Raw genomic sequence first — 6,550 nt, 5'->3', positions numbered from 1 at the left:
TTCCAATCCTTTTCCCGGAGACTCAGGAAGAATATACCATTAGTGAAATAATGGGTTAAGTAAGTTATTTGTGGGCTTACTTGGGAAACACTAACATTTAAATTAGTTTATACATAACAATATTTTCTTAGTCCCAAAGAACTGACTCACAAATGCACTTCTGGAATACAATCCCTTCACAAATTGCGGTCTCTTCCTATAATTATATTCAGGCAAAAATCCTCTGACTCATAAACAAATTAAACAAATAATTTCCTTCCCAAACATCTGTTAGCATAAATTGCAATCTTGTACACTGGCCACAAGATGCCTTAAAATAACATGTGTGGTACAACCTTCGCATATGTACAACATGAAGTCATGAGATTTTTATGGACCTGGTTAGTCATGATTAACCATTTAGTCATATCATTTCCCCAAAGATTTTAGCCAGAACTTTTTAAGGCAGTAGATGCTAACAAATTTCACTCTCAGACAATCTGGAAGATAGATTATTTTGATCATAATAAATTCTGTAAGTCTTATTCATGATCTTATCTTTAATAATATTTTTCTAAGACACATTTGCACTTCTATAGTTGGTATTAATTAAATTTATTTGGTCTTTCAGCAAGGAATGATTTTACTAAAATAAATAAATGTAATAACTATTTTCACAGATCTAAGAGAAAACTGATTTTAGAAAACAGGATATAAAATAGATAAAGGGCAGCATTTGATAGAAAGTGTACTGAGTTTAGAATCAGAAATCACAAAAAATATTTTCCAAGCCTAAAATTTTAAACTGGCCTAAGATATATAGCACTTGTTAATAGTTTCTAGGTACATTAATTTCCTGAATTCTATTCTATATGTTAGGTTATTGATATCACTTAATTTTAACCAAACTTCTATAAAATACACATTAGGTTTATGACAGTTTTAAAATAAAGCAGAAAAGTATTAAACACCTCATTCAAAATTATATAGCTTAATGACAAATTTAGAGAGCTAAAAAGGAAAAAATCATGTACAGTGTTAAAATCGATTAATGCAAATAAAGGAAATATTTTGCATCACTAGTTGTTCAACAATTTAGGTGACTAAAGCACACATTACGCAGTTTTTAAGGCTATTGGAAATTAGATTTCACTTTATGTCTAAGATCTTCTAACTTCAAATTTTATATAAAAGAGTTTATTTTTCTACAAATGTTTTTCTAAGAAAAAAGTTGCTATTGATCTGCAATGGACTGCTTCACTATTTTATATACTATGAGAATTCTGTAGAACATCATGAGGAAGGAAGGAAGGAAGGAAGGAAGGAAGGAAGGAAGGAAGGAAGGAAGGAAGGAAGGAAGGAAGGAAGGAAGGAAGGAAGGCTGTTTTAGAGAAATAATCTTATTTGAGTTGCTTTCTAAATATGCAATTTTCCTGGATTGCTGTGTATATCTAGGAAATCAAACTAGTGCAAAAATATCTGTGATGTGTGGTGCATGATAATTATAACAAAACAGATGCAGGTAAAGAAGGCATACAAGGACAATAAAAATACAGTGGATACAAGTCTAGGGAAATGGTATTTTAAGGATGAATATATTTAGCTAGCTAGAATATGATCATGGTAAAACACAAATTGATTTAGTCTACAAAAAAGGTATTTAGTTTGTGCAATGTAAATTTTTAAAAAAATAGAAGATGAAAGTGAAAAAATGAGGTTTTCTAAAAGATGCTTGAGGTCTTTACAATTCTTAATTACTGAATAAATTATCTCTAAAGGGACATAAGCAGTCATTCCTATTGCTCATAACTTTTGGTAAGCAACTTGACTTGACTGAACAATTCTTTTTTAGTTGTTCATGGCTTGGGCAATTCATACAGCTGCAATCATCTGGAGATCTTGGTCTGGACTGTTGAAAATAGTCTCACACACATCTGATGAATGATTGTTGCCAGCTGTTGGCTGGGTTTCCATGGTTTTCCTCCTTAGGTGTTCTCCTCTCCTGTTAGGCTAAATTAGGTGGTCATTAAATGATGGAGAATATTCCAAATAGGTAAAAGTAAAGGCTAGTCTTAAAAGCCATATTATTTCATTCTGCAGTATTTTTTCATTGGTCAAAATTAAGTCATAGAGTCAATCCAGAGAGAAGAACTGAGGAAATAGATGAGATAATCTTGAAGGAAAAAAAAAAACCCATGGTGCTAAAGGACTATAAACAGAGATAAATGATGCACAGCAGTTCATTGTTAGTAATGATCTGCTACAGACCATGTTTTTTGACTCATAACTTATTTTTGACTCATTGAACAGCACACGATCACATGCCTAGACAGTTCCAAATTTTGTGATCTTGGTTGCTACTCAGCTCATTATTTATTTTGTCTCCCTTTATACCAAACTATCTTCAGAGTATTCTGCTCTCAGTCTAATACTGCTCTAATTCACTGCTCAAACCAAATCAATCAGGTTAAGTTCCCTTGATTTCACCAGAACTACTCTTGTCAAATTCATCAGTAAACTCCACCTGGTTAGGCCCAACAGCTATGTTTCAGCCTTTCTCTTCATTGATTTATTATCAACATTTTAAAATAATTCAACGCTTCTTTCTTGAATACCATTTTCTTCCCAGGACACTGCACAGATGACCAGGAAACATATTACCCAGATCATCATTACAGCAGGGAGAATAAGAAATGTAGAAGGAATGGCCATGATCATGCTACGCTCCTTTTAACCTGGCTTCTGACTGGGCAAGATTCAGCACCTTGTTTTAACAGCCTGCTGGGATTGATTCATCGATGCTTATGTAACTGCCTGGTGTGTAATCACACACATGCACATGCACAGGAGACAGGGGCCTAGCGGGTCCCTGGCTCTGAGCCACAGCTTTGTTCTGACACTTCATAGTCAGCCTGCCCTGGGCAGGAAGCTGCAGCTGGAATAAGGCATGTCAGACCTACCTACGGTTCCGGGCTTTTTAATCCAGGCTCTTCAAATCAAACTTGCTGCACGGCACAGAGCCCAGTGGGTGCCTGACGCTGAAGAACTTCCTGTCTAATTACTCTTCAGCGCATGTCTAAATGTGGATTGAATCCATGCTTCCCAAGGACTCTTCAGCCCATGTCTGCACGTGGATTGCTTCCATGCTCCCAAACTCTCCCAGCCCATCTCTGTGTGTGGATTGAGTCCATACTTCCACAGCACTATTCCCAGGGATCCCTAGGCAAATCACAACACTAGTGTAGGATGTGAATTCCTCAAATGGAAGTTTCTGCTCTAAGGATTTGCCCCTGCCTAGCTGTTAAGTGTGCGAGACTGACAACACAGTCTATAGTCTGCCCTCCTTGACCCCCTTTCCTCTGTGTCTTTTGATTGTTCTTATGTGCTTCGCACTCTGACATAGTAATTTATCTTCACCGTCCTTGACTCCTTGTTCTTTCTCCTTAAAATTAGTTTCCTAAAAAATAATCTCTTGTACATCTAATAGTTTCATGACTTCTGCGTCGCTGCGAATTAAAATTAACACAGATTATTGTTTTATTTCTTTCCATCTTCTTCACTGATTATTCCTCCTCAGCCTATGCTGATGATCTATTCTTAATTTTTATGAATTTCAACTATATTCAGAATATTGTAATACTCTAAAGCTCTATTTTTGGTTCAGCATGTTTCTTATACACATGCCCACAGAGATCTCATTTATACTAATGATTTTAAATATCACTCCTATACTAATTACTATACATGCACACACACCCATACTTGCAGACAAATGAAAAAATATATGTATTTCCTAGTCCATAATTATTCATATGCCACACCAATGTGTGCATAACTAACATACCTGAGATTTCCATTTGGTTTTATATAAATATAAATATAAATATATTTTTATGTCACTGTAGCACTGTCATCCCTTTGTTCATCGATTTACTCGAGCGGGCACCAGTAACATCTCCATTCATCCCAGCCCTGAGATTTTAGCAGGCTCTCCTTACTCGTCTGTCCCAATGATTGGAGGCTCTTGCAGGGTCAGGGGAATGAGAACCTGTTATTGTTTTTGGAATATCGAATATGACACGGGGAGCTTGCCAGGCTCTGCTGTGTGGGCGGGATACTCATGGTAGCTTGCCAGCCTCTCTGAGAAGCATATGTATATAAACATACATATATATGTACATATATATATATATTTCCCTCTATGATGATGTCCAGGAATATGTTCACTCGTGTGAGGCGGAAAGCAGTCTGGAGTGTGGCAGCAGTTGGATAGTAGGGGTTGGTTGCCAGGGCCGGGTCCCTTGGAGCGGGGAGGGCTCTCACCCGCCCCCTTTGGGGCGCCCCGAGTGGAAACAGGCTGGCGCAGAGTCCAGTGGCATGGTTATGAGGGCTTCATTTTATGCTCCTTCGGGAGAAGCAGCCATGAGTTCTGGAGGGTGGCCAATGAGGAGATTATCTGGCACCAGCAGGGGTGGCTTATGGGTGTGACCCCTGGGTCATTGGAGATTGGGGAAGCAGGCAGAGGATCTCTGCTCCTGGGTCCCATTCAGCCCAGAGTCCAAGATCTTGTGATATTGTTATATTTTATATAAATATATAAAATTTATATAATTATATAAATATACTTTACATATTTTTGATATATAAAAAGTAAAAATCCTGAGCAATTCTTACCAGAGAAGGACTGTCAATGTCACTGTCATCTTGTTGCTCATCAATTTGCTCGAGCAGGGCACCAGTAACATCTCCATTCATCCCAGCCCTGAGATTTTAGCAGGCTCTCCTTACTCATCTGTCCCATTGTGAGACTTGTTACTGTTTTTGGCATAGCGAATATGCCATGGGTAGCTTGCCAGGCTCTGCCGTGTGGGTAAGATTCTCTCGGTAGTTTGTCAGGCTCCTCAAGAGGGGTGGAGGAATCGAACCCTCGTTGGCTGTGTGCAAGGCAAACACCCTACCCGCTAAGTTATCACTCCAGCCCTACCAGAGAAGAACAAAATATAAAAATAAACAAACAAAATAACTTAATTATTCTCTGCTTTTTTAAATTAGCCATATCCAATATTTTAATGTTATATTGGTTATACTGGGTACAATTTCTCCATCCCTCTTGGAGAGCCTGGCAAGGTACTGATAGTATCCCGCCTGCACAGCAGAGCCTGGAAATCTACCCATGGTGTATTTGATATGCCAAAAATAGTAACAATAAGTCTCACAATGGAGATTATACTGGTGCCCGCTCAGCAAAATGATGAACAAGAAGACAGCAGTGATAGTGACAGTGACATTAAATTACAAAAATGTCCTTTAGCTTATTTTTCTGATTCTAGAGCTGATAACTTGATATCAAGCTATTTTCATATAGTAGCCAAAGTATTTTAAAACTTGAAAAATATGCCACTCTACAGGATTCTCTACTGGGGCCTACAGTGATTATACAGTGTGTTGTCACTTGCCTTACACTCAGCTGATATAGTAGGTTCAATCCCTGAATCCCATTTGGTTCCCGAACTTCTCCAAGAGTGACTCCTGATCATTTCTCAGCCTTTGGGCTAAGATCCAGTGTAGTATTTGCTCTTAACAGTTTCATATCTGATAGTCCTCTACCTATGAATGATATATTAAATGGATTTTGGAGCTAGGAGTTAGAATAAGACCTTGCTCTGTCCATTCCACACAATATCACAATATCGGCCTGGTATTGCAGTATCTTCAGGAATGGTGCACTCATCCCATAAAGAGGTAAAACTTGAGGGAGAGGAGTACAGGAGTGATCCCTGAGCAAAGAGTCGGAATGAATTCCTGAACACTGATGGGGTCATGGCCCCAAATCTAGGAAAAGCTCACAAACAGAAAAACTTCCTTGTTGGTGTCCAATTTCACTCCATATGACAAAATCTTTAGAACATCTTCTAGTCTGTATAGAATCAGAGAGCCAGTTACCCAGCCCTCTGAACATTTCTATTCTCCTCGCTCTAGATTTTAGCAATCATTTGTAATGATGTCACTCTTTCAAGAATTAGGTTCTCCATTATCCTAAGTTTTGTTAACCCTTAAGATACCCAACTTTTTACCCTCCCAGAATAATATCTACTAATCCACTGAAATAACTGATTGTCTCTGTGGCACTTGAAGAAAAATCTCTTCAAGTTTTGTTTCAACTTCAACTTCTTCTGTTTGTTTTGGGACCACACCTGATGGTGCTCAGGACTTATTCATGGCTCTGAGTTTAGGAATCATTCCTGGCGAATCTCAGGGGACCATATGGGTTGTAGGGCATTGAATCCTGGTCTGCCCATTCAGGGCACGTGCCCTACCACCACCCTCACTTCAACTTTTTATAAAACTGACTTGGGCAGGAGCAAAACTACAGCAGGTAAGGTACTGGCCTTACACGTGGCACACCCAGCTTCAATACCCAGCACCCTCAATGGTCCCAGGGCCCAGCCAGGAATGAAGCCTGAGCTCAGTGCCAGGAGTAAGGTCTGGACACGGCTGCCTGTGTCTTACACTTGCCCCCTCTAAATTAAAAAGTAGTTTTAACAATGAAATTTGCCTTTACCTAGTATAA

The 6,550-nt window shown here is 38.6% G+C and overlaps 1 non-coding gene across 1 annotated transcript; it reads left to right on the top strand.

The window, feature by feature from the left end:
- Positions 1 to 5,511: 5,511 nt before the first annotated feature.
- LOC129402667 (U2 spliceosomal RNA) lies at positions 5,512 to 5,711 on the top strand. Its single transcript, XR_008628768.1, has one exon. It is a non-coding gene; the product is annotated as a U2 spliceosomal RNA (small nuclear RNA).
- The last annotated feature ends 839 nt before the right edge of the window (positions 5,712 to 6,550 follow it).

This window comes from Sorex araneus, chromosome 2 (assembly GCF_027595985.1).
Source record: "Sorex araneus isolate mSorAra2 chromosome 2, mSorAra2.pri, whole genome shotgun sequence".
Lineage (NCBI taxonomy): Eukaryota > Metazoa > Chordata > Mammalia > Eulipotyphla > Soricidae > Sorex > Sorex araneus.
Note: the sequence above shows the minus strand (reverse complement) of the source record. Positions and strands in the feature narration are given on the sequence as shown.